The 20,602-nt window shown below is 42.2% G+C and overlaps 1 protein-coding gene across 1 annotated transcript in view; it reads left to right on the plus strand.

Annotated features, from left to right (window-relative positions):
- The window catches only part of LOC120534772 (NACHT, LRR and PYD domains-containing protein 3-like), a 139,032-nt gene that overhangs the window by 19,189 nt on the left and 99,241 nt on the right, over positions 1-20,602 (plus strand). The window contains exon 2 of the mRNA XM_039762352.1: positions 4,353-4,533. The gene's annotated coding sequence lies outside the window, so the exon portion shown is untranslated. The remainder of the gene's footprint in view (positions 1-4,352; positions 4,534-20,602) is intronic.

The raw sequence follows: 20,602 nt of genomic DNA on the forward strand, positions 1-20,602 counted from the left end.
AGCTTTGCTCAAAACGCCCTTTGTACAATAAATGGGTTTCCAAATCTCTCATTAAGAACAGTTCAGGCACTCTTGTACGCATCCTCTGAGTTCAAATAGAAAAGTCCCTCCATGGCCTCTCTAACAAGGTACCTTTTCAAATAGAGCATCTTTTCACAAGTTGTAATGGGCTTTCAATCAATAAGTGCCATGAATGATGTCTTCCAATCAATAAACTTTAAGGGATCACCAGTAAATGGGGTTTGTTCAGGGACAGAGAGATGGTTTATGGCTAATAAACGTTCAATTGCTTAGGCAAGACTAACTGATTCTTGGGATGTGGGCACTTAAAGAGAAGAATATTGAGGATGAAAAGGTACTGTATAGCTTCTGGATTTAGCTGAATTCTAGATTCAATTTTTTGGCACACAGAGTAGGTTCTGTGTTCATCATGTCTCTCATACCTGTCCAGGGGCCTCATGTATAAACAGTGCGTATGCACAGAAATGTTGTACACTCCCATTTCCACGCTCAAATCGCGATGTATAAAACTTAAACTTGGTGTAAAGCCACACACATTTTCACGGTAGCTCAAACTGTAGTGTACAGAAGTTCTCCACTTGGTTTTGCAAACTGGAGGCACCTAGTATCAAAACAGTGCTTTTGTTCAAGTGTGGTTTAAATTTTTTTTTTTTAAGATCCACATCCCATATACACTGAAATTAACTGCATATTGTTTATTAGTTTAAAGTATCTGATTGAAATTAACCTGTAACAATATAATGGTCCACAGAATGGCCAAACTATTCTAAATACCATAACTGCTTTAGCATTGTTACTCTCACTGCACCTTCTTATTCTTTCAGCTGCTCCCGTTAGGAGTTGCCACAGCGGATCATCTTTTTCCATATTACTCTCACTGCACCACTCGGAGTATTTATATCACTGTATCTGAGTGTGAATCACAGCAGCAGCTGATCGGAAAGAGAATTATCGGTATACAGCATCAAGCACACGCTGCCTCAGCCATGCTGTCTATTTGGTTCAGAAACAGTTTCATCCCAAGAACTTTAAACGCACTCAATCAAGTGTTCCTTGAAGAACTGTCTGCACTTATAAGTACAATCACCTTACTGTAAACTTGCACTACAGTTATAATATTGCACAACCTGCGCCACTTTATAAAGCGCATATTTACATATGATGACAATATCATTTTTAAGATGAAATGTACCAAAATATGTTTATTATATTATACAGATAAAACTTAAATAATTTATATTGTTAATAATTAAACATGTTAGGACATGGCGTCGCAGTGCTAGCTAGTTCACAGATTGTTCCTGCCTTGCGCTGTATTCTTGCTGGTGCTGGCGCGACACTGGAGGGCTAGATGGATAGAATAATTTAACATGAAACTGCAAAGATATTTCAATGTTTTTTAAAAGTTTTGAAGAATCAGTGTTCTCAGCTTACAGATGGCTTAACGTCTATTACAGAGCTGATTGTGTGGCGATTGGTTACTTGGAGAAAGAAAAGGAAGGACAGGAATTGGAGGTTAGTTCATTTGAAAGAGACAGTACTGCTACAATAAATTATTTCATTGAAGGTCGCTTACGGCGCAGCAAGCATCTTGCATGAGACATGAACAATCACTGTGTCACCGTGTGTCCATGTTTAATAACATGCTTTCATTCTAATCATCATGAAAATGATATCACATATACATCTCAGTATTTAAATTAGAGAGCTGTAATATCATGAATGTAATGGATTCTGTGTCCAGTCGGTGGAAGAGAAAGCCCGTTAAAGAAGCACATAGTGATTCACACACATAGAGCACATAGAAGAACAAATAAAAAACAAAGCATTTAACATGCTACTTTAGTTACAATGGAATTTGACTAACTAGTAAATTAAACGATTTTAAGATAAAGTTTAAGATGTTGTACTTTAATGACAAAATAAACTATGTGATTGATGTGAAAATTTTGAAATTAAAGTTGAGATTTCGTGCTTTTTCCCCACTGTGTCCCTATTTTTTTTTTTCTCTGTACCCTAATAAGCTTTCAGATGACATTCAGACGGTTGGCTACAACTCACCTTTTCACGGTGACTTTGATATGTGACAACTTCTTTTTTTAATTCGGGCACTGTGTGACTTTGTGAACTTGAGGTTTCGAGTTTCTCTGACATGCTATGTCAATCGATCAACTTCATTTTGTTGTTTATACCACTGTTTAAACCAACAAATAGTACGTTTTTCCTTGCCTCCACTTGGTATTTGCTGAAATTCTACTTTGTCCCCTATACTTTTGCTATTGCCTTTTCACAGAATGCAGAGTTTAAGGGCTATTTATATTGATTTGCATATTCAAAGAGGCGTAATATTGGGAGGAGTTGGGGAGTGGCAGCAGGCACATGCATGTGAGTTACTTTTCATGCTGACCAGGATTTATGTAGCAGAAAAATGTGGAAATTGGCATTTGCACAGATTTATGCATCTGGATTTTTTTGTGTGTACGCAAATTTTCACGTTTGTCCATATGCCATATTTTAGTGTGAATTCTATGCACAGCGTTATGCATGAGGCCCAGGTCACCTTCAAGAATGTTGTAAACTCTTACCCGGCTGCTGCTACTCTCTCTTCTCTATCTGTGTGTAGTTGCTGGAGGTTTGTCTATTCCTCTTCCAGCTTTAAATGCATTTCTGCTTCTTTCTGCTTTATTTCTACCAGCATTTTTGTCTCATTGAGTTTTCATTTGCTTTCTAGTTTGTGAAGTCTTTCTTGCTGAGCATGAATTTTTTTCATAGCTTTGGCATGCTCTAATTTGGCTGCAAATTCTGCTTCTGCAGCTGCTCATTGGCTAGAGACTTTGGAGTTGGCTTTTGAGTGGTTGTCTGATCTTTGTGATAACCCTGAGATCACTGATTCTGTTTTTGTATATTGCCATTCTCACTCTTTCTTTCTCTAGTTGGTCATTATAGGCATCTTCAACAGTATGAAGTCTTTTACTTACAAGCTGTAACAAAAGGCACTATATGGGCACCTCACCCAACACAGACAGACATGGCAGGCACACTGATAAAATAAATAAATGTTTTATTTCTATTTCTTCTCCTGTGGACAACGCCTTTCCCATTCTCACAGGCACAACACAGTCCAAAAAACACAGCACCAACTCTTCCGTGAAAGCTTTGTCTCCCTCCTCCCAACTCTGGCTCTCAGAGTGGTGGCTGCTGGCTCCCTTTATAGTCCACCCGTGACTGCTCCAGGTGTTTAATGATGGATTTCTGGCTGCACTTCCACCCACACAGGCTCAAGAAGCCGTGCAGCTCCCCCTGGCGGTGGCCATGGAGTCCAACAGGGATGGGCTCCAGTGTATCCCAAATGTGGCCCCGATACAACCCAGAAGGGCTGCCACCAAGTGTTCTGGGGGACATAATGTGCATCCCATATCTGCTCCTGTGGATCCAGTGTCAAAGGGGCATCCTGGCCGGGCATGGGTCCCAGTGTCTGCTACAAAGCTCACAGACTTCCACAGTCAAGATGACAGGCATCTATCTGTTTTTTTAACATTTTCCAGAGTAGAAGTGTGGTTGCGTCGAATGGATTCATAATGTTGGCACACCCTTTCATGTTTTGTTTCAATGTCTTCTTGTATTTTATTAAGGTCTTCTTGTGAACAGAAAGTTTTAAATTTTTTCCTAATTTCCTTTGCCATTTGCTTCCAGGAGTCATAAGCCTTGTTGAATGCCTTCTTGTGTTTCTCGGCTTCCTGATCATGCAGTTCCTGGCCCTTCTCTGTGAAGCTTCTTTCATGAGAGCTGGATCTAACTTGTGTTGTCTCTATTGGATTGTCACTGTTTTCTGTTGTGGACAACATTTTATAGCCTGGGCAGCTGTTTAATTAGCTTGAGTATTGTGTTCTTTGTGTCTTCAGTGGACTGTGAAACAGCAGTAAGCAATCTCAGCCCTGAGTGACACCACTTACACCAGACAACACCTATAACTTTAGGACCTCGAAGGATTTTACTAAATTAGAATAAAATGAAGGTCATAGGCTATTCATACACTATGAATACTTAAATAACCCTTTCAATCTTAAATAGAAAGAGTTTTCACTGTAGTACAAACTTAAAGTTATGAATTCACAACATAGCATTGAACTTTATCATACCTTCACAGCTATATCTCTCTACTTTGTCTTGAACATTTTGATTTGTCAACTTTTACCTCAGGAATTATAGTTCTTTATCCTAACTTTAAATTGTTACAATACAATAACTTAGCCACTGACCACCCACTCACTTACTTTAATTCTCTGTCCTCTACTTCCGATCTCAATGTCATCTTTGTCTTATTTTCACAGTCTTTCACCATCTAGATGACAGCTGAAGTTTGGCTGAAAGGACACTGAGTGCCACTCTGATCAGATAGTCTGTCATCCTGACGTATTCAAATGGAATCATACTCCTCTAAGACCCAACAGAGGTCTGGAAATGCGTACTTTAAGAGAAGAAGACATGATGAAGAGGTCGATGCTCTGTCTGGTGAGAACAAATCTAGGACATCATTCAGTCATTAAGAAAGGGTGTAACAAAACCTGAAAGTATGTTTATTAATATTTAGTCATTTTAATAATCAACTAACAAAAAGAGTCTAAAGATATATGGATGATTAAATAGATTTATAGAAGCCCTTATTTCTCTTTCTGTGTTAATTAAGTAACAGAGTCTTTGAAATTGCAAACACTTGTCTAGGTGGTGTCATGGTGGGTTTTCCATGTGGTTTTCTCAAGTCGCTCCATTTACCTCTCAAATCTTTGTGTCAGTTATGGTGATTGGTGACTTCTCAGTCAGTCCAGTAGAGCAGAATGTCGATGTGTAGACACTCATGTTGTGTGACACACGTTTTGTATTCAGGATTGGTGACTGCGTTATATGAAAACTGTAACTAAAAAAGAGAGTTTAGGAAATGGGAAGATGGGTGGAGGATTAATAAAAGTGAGGCACTTGCATCGGTGCATGAAGGTTGTATCTGAATTGTATGGACTGTCATAAAAAAGAAAGAAAGAAATATAAAATTTGTTTTATTAAAATCTGTAATGTGGTGTGGGTTGAGCCTATAGTAGACTTACCTGTCATCCAGTGGGCTAACACAATGTAACACAATTTTTTGTCCTGCTCAGTCCAATTCATGGTTTATAGGGGGACTGAGCTTATTGTGGCAGATAGGGGGCACCACTGAGTCACAAACCTTAGATCCAATCAGCAGTCACCAGCAGAACACAGTCATGGGTTCAAAACAAAGGGTTTTATTAAACCAATACCTCACAAAGATTTCTTGACAGGTTGCACAACACACAGTTTTGAACAAATGCTGCTACTACTGCTGCTTCATCTTTCCTTTTCTTTTTCTCTCCATCTACCACTATTCAGTGTTGCCTTCCTTCCTCCTGACTTTGACTCTCCCGAAGAAGGCTGACAGCTATTTTTATGTCAGAAGCAGGAGTGCTTCTGGGGCAAGGGAATAACCTGATAGAAGCATTTCTGGGTCAAGTGGAAGTCCCAAAAAGTCCCCGCACCACCCATGGGACCTAACATAGAATAAGAGTAAGGTCCGATGGTCAGGGGGGACAAAAAAAAAAAAAAACTCCAGACGGTTGGAGAAAAAATAAAATCTGTAGGGATTCCAGACCATGCGACCACCCAGTCCCCTCTGGGCATTCTACCTAACATAAATGAAACAGTCCTCTTTGGATTTAGGGTTCTCATGGAAGAGCTTGATGACGATGGTCACGTAGACTTCTGGCTTTTGATCCATCCATCATTGTTGGAGCATCATGAAGCTTTGAGTAGGTTGGTGGTGGCGCAGGCCGCCACCACAAAGAAACTGGAAAAGGAAACAGAAAAGAGAGTAGGGGTCAGTACGGATTTTAGAGCCACCATGAGTAGTTATTATGAGGAAATTGAACATATAGAGTATCAGGATTAAGTTAAATTAAAGTTAAGAAAAGGCCATGTTAAAGTAATGTGTTTTCAGCGGTGTTTTAAAGTGCTCTACTGTATTAGCCTGGCGAATTCCTATTGGCAGGCTATTCCAGATTTTAGGTGCATAGCAGCAGAAGGCCGCCTCACCACTTCTTTTAAGTTTAGCTTTTGAATTGTAAGGAGACACTCATTTGAGGATCTAAGGTTACGATTTGGAATATAAGGTGTCAGACATTCTGATATATAAGATGGAGCGAGATTATTTAATGCTTTATAAACCATAATCAGTATTTTAAAGTCAATCCTGAAAGACACAGGTAACCAGTGTAGTGACATCAAAACTGGAGAAATGTGCTCGGATTTCTTTTCCTAGTTAGGATTCTAGCAGCTGCATTCTGCACTTGTTGCAAATGATTTATGTCTTTTTTGGGTCTTTTTTTAAACATGTCTGTGATGGGTCACCACATAATTGTGTGGTAAAAATTGACCAATCTGTCCAAAAGTCAATTCTGTATCAAGTGATAAGCCACCTTCCATCTATCAAACATAGTTGTAGTATGTGAAACATTGCCGTTGATGCATCATGGAGAGCTTCTGATTCTGTGGTAATGAAATATAATAAGCATTCCCACCTTCCATCTCACTACCAGTGAAACAATCAAACTGAAAAGACTGACAGCAAAGACACAAATAAAAGAGGGAGAGGGGAGGAGGAAATGACAGGTGGGCTTCTGAGGTGAAGGGACCGCGGAGCAGGCTTAAAATGTCGACATGAAAGTAGCAGGTGTGGAGGTGAGGATGTAAATGAAGATTCAATGGTTATGGAAAACTGTCTGGTCCCATGTTACATGTTCCTCTTTACAGCATACATTGTATCTCAATCTGCACCTGAGTTGTAAAGAAGTCTTTGTATTAAGCTTATCTTGCCTCAGTGAGAAAGAATCCCTTCTTGTCCATCCATCCATCCTCTTCCGCTTATCCGAGGTCGGGTCGCGGGGGCAGCAGCTTAAGCAGAGAGGCCCAGACTTCCCTCTCCCCGGCCACTTCTTCCAGCTCTTCCGGGAGAATCCCAAAATGTTCCCAGGCCAGCCGGGAGACATAGTCCCTCCAGCGTGTCCTGGGTCTTCCCCGGGGCCTCCTCCCGGTTGGACGTGCCCGGAACACCTCACCAGGGAGGCGTCCAGGAGGCATCCTGATCAGATGCCCGAGCCACCTCATCTGACTCCTCTCGATGCGGAGGAGCAGCGGCTCTACTCTGAGCCCCTCCCGGATGACTGAGCTTCTCACCCTATCTTTAAGGGAAAGCCCAGACACCCTGTGGAGGAAACTCATTTCAGCCGCTTGTATTCGCAATCTCGTTCTTTCGGTCACTACCCATAGCTCATGACCATAGGTGAGGGTAGGAGCGTAGATCGACTGGTAAATTGAGAGCTTTGCCTTACGGCTCAGCTCCTTTTTCACCACGACAGACCGATGCAGAGCCCGCATCACTGCGGATGCGCACCGATCCGCCTCTCGATCTCACGCTCCATTCTTCCCTCACTCCTGAACAAGACCCCGAGATACTTGAACTCCTCCACTTGGGGCAGTATCTCTCCCCCAACCCTAAGAGGGCACTCCACCCTTTTCCGGCTGAGGACCATGCTCTCGGATTTGGAGGTGCTGATTCTCATCCCAGCCGCTTCACACTCAGCTGCGAACCGATCCAGAGAGAGCTGAAGATCACGGCCTGATGAAGCAAACAGGACAACATCATCTGCAAAAAGCAGTGACCCAATCCTGAGTCCACCAAACCGGACCCCTTCAACACCCTGGCTGCGCCTAGAAATTCTGTCCATAAAAGTTATGAACAGAATCGGTGACAAAGGGCAGCCCTGGCGGAGTCCAACTCTCACTGGAAACGGGCTCGACTTACTGCCGCAATGCGGACCAAGCTCTGACACGGTTGTACAGAGACCGAACAGCTCTTATCAAGGGTCCGGTACCACATACTCCCGGAGCACCCCCCACAGGATTCCCTGAGGGACACGGTCGAATGCCTTTTCCAAGTCCACAAAACACATGTAGACCGGTCGTCAAACTCCCATGAACCCTCCAGGACTCTGCTAAGGGTGAAGAGCTGGTCCACTGTTCGCGACCAGGACGAAAACCACACTGTTCCTCCTGAATCCGAGGTTCGACTATCCGACGGACCCTCCTCTCCAGAACCCCGAATAGACTTTTCCAGGGAGGCTGAGGAGTGTGATCCCTCTATAGTTGGAACACACCCTCCGGTCCCCTTTTAAAGAGGGGACCACCACCCCGGTCTGCCAATCCAGAGGCACTGTCCCGATGTCCATGCGATGTTGCAGAGACGTGTCAACCAAGACAGTCCTACAACATCCAGAGCCTTAAGGAACTCGGCATATCTCATCCACCCGGGGCCCTGCCACCAAGGAGTTTTTGACCACCTGGTGACTTCAGTCCCAGAGATGGGAGAGCCCACCTCAGAGTCCCCAGGCTCTGCTTCCTCATTGGAAGGCATGTTAGTGGGATTGAGGAGGTCTTTGAAGTACTCCTCCCACCGACCCACCGTCGAAGTGAGGTCAGCAGCGCACCATCCCCACCATATACGGTGTTGACACTGCACTGCTTCCCTCCTGAGACGCCGGACGGTGGACCAGAATCTCCTCGAAGCCGTCCAAAGTCGTTCTCCATGGCCTCTCCAAACTCCTCCCATGCCCGAGTTTTTGCCTCAGCAACAACCGAAGCCGCGTTCGCTTGGCCTGCCGGTACCTATCAGCTGCCTCCAGAGACCCACAGGACAAAAAAGTCCTATAGGACTCCTTCTTCAGCTTGACGGCATGTCCACCAACGGGTTCGGGGATTGCCGCCACGTCAGGCACCGACCACCTTGCGGCCACAGCTCCGGTCAGCCGCCTCAACAATAGAGGCACGGAACATGGCCCATTCGGACTCAATGTCCCCCACCTCCCTCGGACGTGGTTGAAGTTCTGCCGGAGGTGGGAGTTGAAGCTACTTCTGACAGGGGACTATGCCAGCCGTTCCCAGCAGACCCTCACAACACGTTTGGGCCTACCAGGTCTGACCGGCATCTTCCCCCACCATCGAAGCCAACTCACCACCAGGTGGTGATCAGTTGACAGCTCCACCCCTCTCTTCACCCAAGTGTCCAAGACATATGGCCACAAAGTCGATCATCGACCTGAGGCCTAGGATGTCCTGGTGCCAAGTGCACATATGAACACCCTTATGCTTGAACATGGTGTTCGTTATGGACAATCCATGACGAGCACAGAAGTCCAATAACAAAACACCGCTCGGGTTCAGATCGGGGCCATTCCTCCCAATCACGCCCTTCCAGGCCTCACTGTCATTGCCCACGTGAGCATTGAAGTCTCCCAGCAAAACGAGGGAATCCCCAGAAGGTATGCCCTCTAGCAACCCCTCCAGAGACTCCAAAAGGGTGGATACTCCAAACTGCTGTTCGGCGCATATGCACAAACAACAGTCAGGACCCTTCCCCCAAGGCGGAGGGAGGCCACCCTCTCCCCACGGGGTAAACCCCAATGCACAGGCTCCGAGTCGGGGGGCAATAAGTATGCCTCTCACCGGGGGCAACTCCAGAGTGGTAGAGAGTCCAGCCCCTCTCAAGGAGATTGGTTCCAGAGTCCAAGCTGTGCGTCGAGGTGAGTCCGACTATATCTAGCCGGAACCTCTCGACCTCGCGCACTAGCTCAGGCTCCTTCCCCTTCAGAGAGGTGACATTCCACGTCCCAAGAGCCAGTTTCTGTAGCCGAGGATCAGACCGCCAAGGTCCCCGCCTTCAGCCACCACCCAACTCACACTGCACCCAACTTCCTTGGCCCCTCCCATAGGTGGTGAGCCCATGGGGAGGAGGACCCACGTTACCTCTGAGCCCCATGGGTGCAGGCCCGGCCACCAGGTGCTTGCCATCGAGCCCCACCTCCAGGCCTGGCTCCAGAGGGGGGCCCCGGTGACCCGTGTCCGGGCAAGGGAAAACGTCGTCCAAGGTTTTTATTCTTCATTAGAGGTTTATTGAACCACTCTTTATCTCATCCCTCACCTAGGACCTGTTTGCCTTGGGTGGCCCTACCATAGCTCCTAGGATCATTGGGGCATGCAAACCCCTCCACAACGATAAGGTGACGGTTCACAAACACTATTTTAAAGTAGTTTAATAAATATCAATCTACTGGTAGTGTGAAAGACATGTTTGTTAGACCACTGAGAACTGCAAGGACACCAGAAAATATCAAAAGTGTGAAATAAGCTGTAGACAGTCGGCACAATGTTAGTCAGTCAAGTTTAACATTTCAGACTGATTGTTCAATGAATTGTTCTGTAAGGTTTAACTCATTACTAGTATAAAACACAGTTAATTGAACTGTTAAATGGAAACTGGAGTAATATAAACTATTTGCAAACTCATTTAGAAAAATGTATTGTAAGTGGTGGAGCTCATTTGAAGAGCATCATTTTTTAATGCTATTTATGACAAGGTGAATAATCTGAATTGATTCATTTGTTTTTGAGCTACTTCATTACTTAACTGGTGCCAAGAGCCAAATACAAAGTTAAGTGAACTTTCATGCTGCACATTCAAAAATTATTAAATCTTCACATCACACCCCATAAAAATCTCTCCCTCTCAGGTTTAGTAAAGCTGAAACTGAGCATTTTCACGGGCAGTAATAGCCCTCAGAAATCTATTCCTGTTTTGAATGATAAGGGCTATTTAAGGTTCAGGCACCATGTGGTCTCTGTGTAGAGTTGGCAGGTTCTCCCCGTGTCCATGTGAGATTCTTCCTGGTGCTCCAGTTTCCTCCCTCAGTTCAAAGACATACAGGTTTAATAGATTGGCTGTGCTGAATTGACTCGTGTGTGTGTGCGGGTGTCTGTTTGTGTGTGTTCACCCTGGGATGGGGTGGCATCCTGTCCAGGGATCATTCCTGCCTTGCATATTATGCTTTCTGGGATAGGCTCCAACTACCCCATGAGACTGTTGAATAAATAAATAAATAAATAAATAAATAAATAAATAAATAATAATATTACTACATCTAAACTGAGAAATGAATTCCTATCCTTACTGGACTGTTTTGACTTGACACAACATGTTGATATTCCTCCCACCCACTCTGGTGGTCATATATTGGATCTGATCTGCACTTCTGGACTATCTGTTGCCAACATTTACAGCACTGATTTGGGACTCTCTGACCATAAAGCAGTATTTTTCACTGTCTCACTGCCTTTACATCCTCTTACCAGTAAACGACAAATTTCTTACAGAAACCTTAAAAATATCTGTCCCTCTATCCTTTCTGGATCCATTTCTGATCTTTTACTGTCTTTACCTGTTCCATCAACACTAGATAGTCTTGTTGCCCACTATAACTCAGCCCTTCATTCAGCATTAGATACAACAGCTCCTTTAAAACATAAGGAGGTTTCCTTTAAATGTTCAGCTCCTTGGTATAACTCAAAATTGCGATCTATGAAAGCAGCTGGCCGATGCCTTGAGAGAATGTCACGTAAGACTGGCCTCACCGTGCACATCCAGGCATTCTCTGACCACCAAAGAGCTTACAGAGAAGCACTAACTGCTGCTAAGAACACCCACTATGGCAGAATTATAGAAAGTGGCCACGATAACCCAAGGGTTTTGTTCTCTGTAGTTAATAAACAACTCAAACCCGCATCTGGCCCAACTACCTCTTCTACTGAAGTCTGTGAGGATTTCCTCCACTTTTTCCGTAACAAAATTAAAGATCTAAATAATTCAACTAACATAAATACATCATCTGTTTATATCTCTCCCTGTTCTCCCACTCCATCCAGCTCCTTCTCTAAGTTCTCAATAGTCACATCTGCGTTTGTTAATAACCTACTTTGTAAGATGAGGCCGAGTACTTGTGTACTGGACCCCATCCCCAGCACACTACTTAAATCCTGCCTTCATGCCATAATCCCGACTGCTACAACAATAATAAACTCATCCCTTGACACTGGCTCTGTGCTGCTCACTTTTAAAATTGCTTCTGTAACCCCAGTGTTAAAAAAGTCTGGTCTTGATGCTGACAGTCTTAGCAATTTCCGGCCTATTTCGCACTTACCTTTCCTGTCAAAAGCTCTTGAGCGTGTTGTAGCTTCCCAACTCACCAATTACTTAACCTCTAATAATCTGATGGAAACTGCTCTGCTACGGGTAACCAATGATTTGCTTGTGGCAGCAGACTCTGGACAAACCAGCATATTAATTCTGTTAGACCTCAGCGCAGCATTTGACACTCAGGTCAGACATGATATTCTACTGTCCAGAATGGAGAACATGCTGGGTATCTCTGGTACTGCCCTCCAGTGGTTCAAGTCCTATCTGACTGATAGGCAACAGCAGATCCAGCTCAGCGGCAGTCACACAAGGAGCTCCTCAGGGCTCTGTCCTCGGCCCTCATCTCTTCTGTATTTATATGCTTCCCCTTGGCCATATTATTCGTATGCATGGACTGGGTTATCATTTTTATGCAGATGATACTCATCTCTACTTCAATGTTAAATGTGGAACTTCATCAGAGCTTTCTCAGCTCACAACCTGCCTTAGTGAAATTAAAACCTGGATGGAGCAGAACTCTTTAAAATTAAATTTCAACAAAACTGAACTCCTGCAAATTGGGACTAAAATGCAACTTAATAAAATGAGCTCCTTCTCAGTCCATCTTGGCGGTGATCTCATCAGACCTGCCTCTACTGCAAAGAATCTTGGTGTCATTTTTGATTCCTCCCTTTCTTACTCCACCCACATAAATCACATAAAGAAACTTTTTTACTTTCACCTCCATAACATATCTCGTGTTCGCTCCATTCTCTCCTTTTGTAATGCTGAGAATCTTGTCCCTGCTTTTATCACATACCGCATAGAATATTGTAACTCGCTGCTAGCAGGTGCCCCTTCTAATCTTATATCACAACTCCAGCTTATTCAAAACTCGGCTGCAAGAGTCCTCACTCGAACCAGCAGCAGCGAGCACATCACACCCATCCTGCTCCGTCTTCACTGGCTCCCTGTGTCTTACAGAATCGAATATAAAATCCTACTAATAACCTACAAAGCCTTAAATAACCTCAGGCCAAACTACATCAGTGACCTTCTTCATCACTATGTGCCTGTCCACCCACTAAGGTTCTCTGATTCTGATAATCTTGTTGTGCCCCACACTAATCTACACTCCATGGGTGACAGCAGGGCCTTCAGCTGTATAGCGAGTGTCCAGACTCTGGAATGACCTACCGAAATTAATCAGGTCAGCTGACTCCATGAATTCTTTTAAAAAAAAACTCAAAACTCATCTGTTCAGGAAGGCTTTTAGCTCTACTTGACTTTATGAACCTTCTCTCAGTTTACCTCCATGTCAAGATGCTCATGTAACCTGAGTGTGTGTGTGCAGACCATCAATTGTGTTGTCTGTTAGGCTTTCTCTGAATTTACTGTCTTAATCTTCTTTATTTATTTATCTGGTTTAGTACAATGCTATATAATGTATACCCTGCCGTTCTTTCTTATAGTCTTTAAGTGCCCTGAGCATGGGAAAGACACTATATAAATAAAATGTATTATTATTATTATTATTATTATTATTATTATTATTATTATTATTATTATTATTATTATTATTATTATCATTCCTGCCTTGCATATTATGCTTTCTGGGATAGGCTCCAACTACCCCATGAGACTGTTGAATAAATAAATAAATAAATAAATAAATAAATAAATAAATAAATAAATAAATAAATTTGGAATATGGATGAAGACAGGATTGTTTTTTACAATATGTTAGTCTCTCACTTTCCTTTTTTTTTAGTAATATTCACATGAAAAATATATTTGAAAGGAAATAAAAACATTCACTTTTTATTTTATGACCATCATTATTTGTCTCTTTATGACTCCATTGTCACTAAGACAATAATCCTCTTCTGGGTCCCAGTACTCTACCAATTTTCTAATTTGAGTCCTCAAATTAAAAGTTCAAGAAGGCCTGCATTAAATATCTCTGCCAAAAGTGAAAGTGGCACCAGTTTGATTCAGGATTCATTGTATTTAGAGCTAAATTATCATTGGTGAAGGAGAACTTTTACTGTTACTTTAATACTTTAAGTGTATTTTCAAGCAAGTACTTTCTTACATTTACTTGAGAAGAAAGGTCAATGGGGTACTTATACATTTTTGGAGTTTGCTTATTTTGTTTATTTGTACTTTGACTTAAGTAAATTGTTTGAGTACTTCCTCCTCCACCACTGGAACTGGACAGAAGGAGGTTTTACAACAACAGCAAGGATGCAGAGATGATTGGGAATCTCATTGTGTTTCAGCTTCTGTATGTCTTCACATCTGGGGAGCACATTGGAGTTCACTTCACTTGTGGTTGCTGGACTGTCTGTCGATGTACTTTATATAACATTAGTTGAAGTGAATGTAATTTGTTTTCACACTGCTTAGCAAAGATCTGCTCCAGAAGATGGAGTTTCAGTGTCAGCATGGTGTGTTATATTTCAGCAAGGGTTTATTCTCTGGCTTACAGTCATGTGAAAAAGTATGGACACCCCATTGATGGTGTACACTTATTCAACATTTTAAACAGGAAACAGCAGATCTTCATGCAAACAGTGCCAACAGATGAAGGTGATGGACTTGAATAAAAGCACAAGTAAAATCTCTCTTTTCAAGTGTTTATTCAGCAAAAATCTCAACAGAGATTTGAATAACTGCCCACCAGTGCATTGACTCCTCCATGCAAAATTCCTTCAGTTGCAAGATCTTTGAGGGTTTTCTTGCATGTAGAGTTTACTTCTAATCTTCCATAACATTTCAATGGGATTCAGATCAGAGCTTTGACTAAGTTAGTCCATAACCTCCTTTCCCTCTTTTTGAGCCATTAATGGGTGGATTTGCTAGTGTGTGTCAGACCATTGTCATGTTGAAGGGTCCATTTCTAGCTCAACTTCAACATTTGGACTGATGGCTCAATTCTCCTCAAGTACACTTTTATATGGTGCAGAATTCATTGTTGTCTCAAAAACTGAAAGCTGCCCAGGCCCTGAGGGAAGAAAACAACATGAAACCCAAACATTTTCACCACCATGCTTCACAGCTGACATGAGGTTTTTCTCCTGGAATGCTGTCTTTGGTTTGTGCCAAACATGTCTACTGTATCTCTGGCCAAACAACTCTACCTTTTATTAATCTGTTTAGAGCACATTGTCCTAGATGATAAGCGGCCTGTGTTAAGACACCGTTCAGGCACAAGGAGCAGTAGAGCAAATAAGGTAGTAAAGTTTGATTTATTTGTTTATTTTAGATTAAACAGTCCTTAGCGGTCCAGAGGTAGAACAGTTAAGTGGGCGACAGCGTATTGGTTCATTAATACGGGGGAATACAAACAGTGCGAGTGAAGAGCTTATAAGTAAGAAGAGCGCAAAGTTAGAAGAGACAGAGAAAAGTAAAGTTAACCTCATAGAAAGACAAATAGCAGGCAGCTGAGAGGGAGAACAGTACAGGAGCTTAAGGGGAAAAGGTGTCAAATATCTGTAGCAGATCTTAGTGTTACCATTTAAGTTAAGGATAGCTGAAAGAAGAAGAAATTTAATTTTAAGAAAAAAAAAATATATATAGTTAAGGCAGCTTAGTAATCCCAAGTCAAATTTTAATAATGAGGCCAGTGCAATGCAAGTCCTGTTGGATGTTGGACTTTTTAGATGATGGTTTGGAAGAGCCAGTTGTCTATGAGGGCTACATCTGCAAGAGATGCCAGCTGATCCAGCACCTCGAGCTCAGGGTCGCTGAACTGGAGGAGGAGTTGGCTGACCTGCGTTGTAATAGAGAATTGGCGGACTTGGCCCAGGTGTCCTTTAGAGATAGTGTGCACCCCTAAGGTGGCGGAGGAGATTCCAGACCAGACAGGTAGGAATAGGTGGGTCACGGTCACAAGGCGTAAGGTAAAGGGTGCACACTGTCCGGGGACATCAACCCCAGAATTAGAAGTGTCTAACGTTATCATGTCCTGGCGGAGCTGGACGGTGACTCTGATAATTCTGAGGTGGTAGGCAGGGTTGAGGAGCCCCAACGGGCCACCTCAAAACCAGTTCCCAAAAGAGAGAGGTAGTGATAGTTGGGGACTCAATCATTAGGGGATTGAAGCGCAGGTGTGCTCCAGAGAGAGAGAGTCTCGACGGTGTGTTGCCTTCCGGGAGCACAGGTGGGAGACCTCCTGGAAGGGTGGATAGGCTCTTGGCCAGAGCGGGGTGGATCCAGTTGTCATTGTCCACGTTGGAACAAATGACATACATAAGGGTAGTCTGTCAGTTCTGCGATCCAAATTCAAAGAGTTAGGTACCAAGCTGAGGAGCAGAACTGACAAGGTAGTCTTCTCAAGTTCTGCCTGTGCCACGCCAGTCCAGGTAAGATTGAGGAGATTAGAAGGCTTAACGCGTGGCTCAAATCTTGGTGCAGGGTAGAAGGGTATAGGTTTATGGGGCATTGGGACTCCTTTTGGAACAGATGGGACCTGTTCCGTGGACGGTTACATCTGAACCGAGGGGCACCAATGTATTGGGGAGGCGTATGTGTAGGCTAGTCGAGGATTGTTTAAACTAGGGAATGGGGGCAGGGAGTTTAGGACAGGCCAGATTTAGATCTATACATGGAAGAACAAACAATGGTGTAGAAATAAAAATGCATAGTAATGTAAATTTTAAGCAAACACGTAAAGATAGAAGGATTAACACATTAAAAATAGCTTGCCTTAATGCTAGAAGTATCAAAAATAAGGTAAGTGAGTTGGAGTTGTATGTAGCAGAGCACAATTATGATATTATAGCAATAACGGAAACCTGGCTAAATAACAAAGATGGGGATGAGTGTAACATAGAGGGATACACATTTTTAGGAAGGATAGACAGAACAGAAAAGGAGGTGGGGTTGCTGTTTATGCCAAACAGGAATTAAATGTAAGTCATCTTCAGTTGGATGATGAGCCCCATCTTAGTGAGGACATGTGGCTTCACCTGGAAAACATTAGGGAAAAGGTCTCATTTTAGGAGTGTGTTATAGACCACCCAATTCAGACAGTAATTTCAACACACATCTTTTAGTAATATCAAAAGGCAAGTTTACAGGGGATATTATAGTCATGGGGACTTTAATTATCCAAATATTAACTGGGATAACCTTACAGATGGAGGAGCACAAGAGCAGGAGTTTTTAGAAGTAATCAGCGACTGTTTTTAACACAGCATGTTAAAGCACCAACAAGGGGTGAAGCCTGTCTGGATTTAGTATTCTGTAATAATCAGGATAGAATTGAGGGTGTAGAGGTGATTGAACCACTAGGGTCAAGTGACCATAATGTAATACAATTCTCAGTATTTTGTAAGAGTACAGATGCAAAGACTAAAATTGTTAAGTTGAACTTTAGTAGGGCTAATTTTGAGCAGATGCGACAAAGTCTAAGTAGGATAGACTGGGATAAGCTTTTAAATGTGGAGACAGTCGAGGAGCAGTGGAACAGGTTTAAAATGTTTTACATGTAATGCAGGACAGATACATACCTAAATTTGGAAGTAATAGGAAACTAAAAAACTCCACGATGGATTAATAAAGATTTAAAAAGAAGTTGCAAAGGAAAAAACTGCTGTATAAGGCATATAAGACTAATGACTGCAAAGAGAACCGTAGAGCGTATGAGAAAATGAGGGCAACCATTAAGAAGGATATCAGAGAGGCTAAAAGACAGTTGGAGAGGAATATAGCAGATAAGGCGAAAGAAGACCCCAAGAGATTCTTTCAGTATTTTAGTAGTAAAAGAACAGTTAAGGAGGAGGTCAAGTTCATCAGGAATAGTAAAGGGAATTAAAAGATACAGACAATGAAATAGCAGATGCCCTAAACTTACATTTTTCTGAGGTGTTTACAAGTGAGCAAGTGGATAACCTGCCAGAGGTAAACACAACTACTAAGGAGGTACTGAGGGATTTGGAAATTGTAGAGGGAGAAGTGCTGCTCAGATTAAATAAGATGAAATCAAACAAATCACCAGGCCCAGATAATATTTATCCTCGTGTTCTTAAGGAGGCTAGTGAGTACATATATAAACCCTTGACACATATTTTTAGGAAGTCACTGTGCACTGGAGAGATTCCAAAGGACTGGAAAATGGCAAATATCATCCCATTATATAAAAAGGGTGACAGGGCAGATCCAAGCAACTATAGGCCAGTAAGCTTAACAAGCATCACAGGAAAATTAATGGAAGGAATTATTAAGGATAAGATTGAGCAACACATGACAAGGACAGGAGTTATTCTGAACAGTCAGCATGGGTTCAGAAGAGGGAGGTCGTGTTTTACTAACATGTTGGAATTCTATGAGGAGGCAACAAAAGGATACGATCAAAGTGGAGCTTATGATATTATTTATCTGGACTTTCAGAAAGCATTTGATAAGGTGCCACATGAGAGGTTGGGCATCAAGTTAAAAGAAGTGGGAATTCAGGGTGATGTTTTTAGATGGGTGCAGAATTGGCTCAGACACAGGAAGCAGAGGGTGATGGTGCGAGGAACCTCATCAGAACTGGCGATGTTAAGAGTGGTGTTCCACAGGGGTCAGTGCTAGGGCCGCTGCTATTTTTAATATATATAAATGATTTAGATAGGAATATAAGTAACAAGCTGGTTAAGTTTGCAGATGATACCAAGATAGGTGGATTAGCAGATAATTTGGAATCCGTTATATCATTACAGAAGGACTTGGATAGCATACAGGCTTGGGCAGATTTGTGGCAGATGAAATTTAATGTCAGTAAATGTAAAGTATTACACATAGGAAGTAAAAATATTAGGTTTGAATACACAATGGGCGTCGAAAATCGAGAGTACACCTTATGAGAAGGATTTAGGAGTCATAGTGGACTCTAAGCTATCAACTTCCAACAGTGTTCAGAAGCCATTAAGAAGGCTAACAGAATGTTAGGTTATATAGCACGATCTGTGGAGTACAAGTCCAAGGAGGTTATGCTCAACCTTTATAATGCACTGGTGAGGCCTCATCTTGAGTACTGTGTGCAGTTTTGGTCTCCAGGCTACAAAAATGACATAGCAGCACTAGAAAAGGTCCAGAGAAGAGCGACTAGGCTGATTCCAGGTCTACAGGGGTTGAATTATGAGAAAAGATTAAAAGAGCTGAGCCTTTACAGTTTAAGCAAAAGAAGATTGAGAGGTGACATGATTGAAGTGTTTAAAATTATGAAGGTAATTAGTACAGTGGATCGAGACTTGTATTTTAAAATGAGTTCATCAAGAACACGGGGACACAGTTGGAAACTTGTAAAGGGTAAATTTCGCACAAACATTAGGAAGTTTTTCTTTACACAAAGAACGATAGACACTTGGAATAAGTTACCAAGTAGTGTGGTAGACAGTAAGACGTTAGGGACTTTCAAAACTCGACTTGATGTTTTCTTGGAGGAAACAAGTGGATAGGACTGGCGAGCTTTGTTGGGCTGAATGGCCTGTTCTCGTCTAGATTGTTCTAATGTTACCCAAACAGATGGGGCCACCAAGACGTCACACCTTCAAATTGTGGTGCATGAGATGGCTTACCTCAGGTAGTTAGTGAATGTTGTTTGGAGTTTAGTTCTTACTACTTTTTTGTTTTCAGTTTTATTGATTTTGTTGTAATCATTCCATACAAATAGATCGATTTTTACAAAAAATAGGATAGAAAACAAATCAACACCCCCTTAGTTCTTACTACTTTTAATAAGTTTCTGCTTTCTTTTCACATATTGGTTTTTGGATTTTTGCTTCTATTCTTGGACTCTGATTTTTGACTAGTGTTTTTGGGACTTGTCCACCTCAGATTACCTTTTAGGCAAATCCATTTTTGCTCTTTTAAACATTTTTCCTTCATTTTTAAATGTTGTTATATAATGATATATTGATTATTATGATTTATGTTTGGATTGTCTTTAAAGGCCAGAGTTGTTGTGTGACACTTTTGAAACATCAGGGTCTCTCTTGCCATTTCCAAACTTTTAAATCCAGTTGCCCATTTTAGGCCATAGTTGGCTGAAGCTCGCAGGTAGTAGTTGGGGACTGACTGCCTTAGGGTGAGGTCCATGTAGTGGGGGTCTGGCCTGCTTTGTGGCTTATCCTGGATTCTTCACACCCATTTCACTGTGGCAGTAGTGCCTTCTTACAACAGGACTCTGTGAGAATTTTCCTCATTCTTCTGCTATTTATGTGAGTTTCTCTCCAGGTACTTTAACAGTTATGAACCAGAATTTTGGCAACACAAGACCCTAGTAATTACTGTTTTGATTATTTTTCGTTGTTTACATTTTTAATTACCTGACAGTAAAGTCACACAAGATGGTAAAGTACCATGAAACTCTTTCTTTGCTGTCCACACCAAATGACAAAACCAATGTATAAAGATAAACATAAATAATATGGAGCTTCCTAGTTATTTATTTTGTTGATTGACATGAACAAAAAAAAATATAAAAAGGAATCTAAACACAAGCAAGGAAAAGGACCCTGGCTGAAA

The sequence above is a fragment of the Polypterus senegalus genome, chromosome 8 (genome assembly GCF_016835505.1).
Source record: "Polypterus senegalus isolate Bchr_013 chromosome 8, ASM1683550v1, whole genome shotgun sequence".
Taxonomy (NCBI): Eukaryota; Metazoa; Chordata; class Cladistia; order Polypteriformes; family Polypteridae; genus Polypterus; species Polypterus senegalus.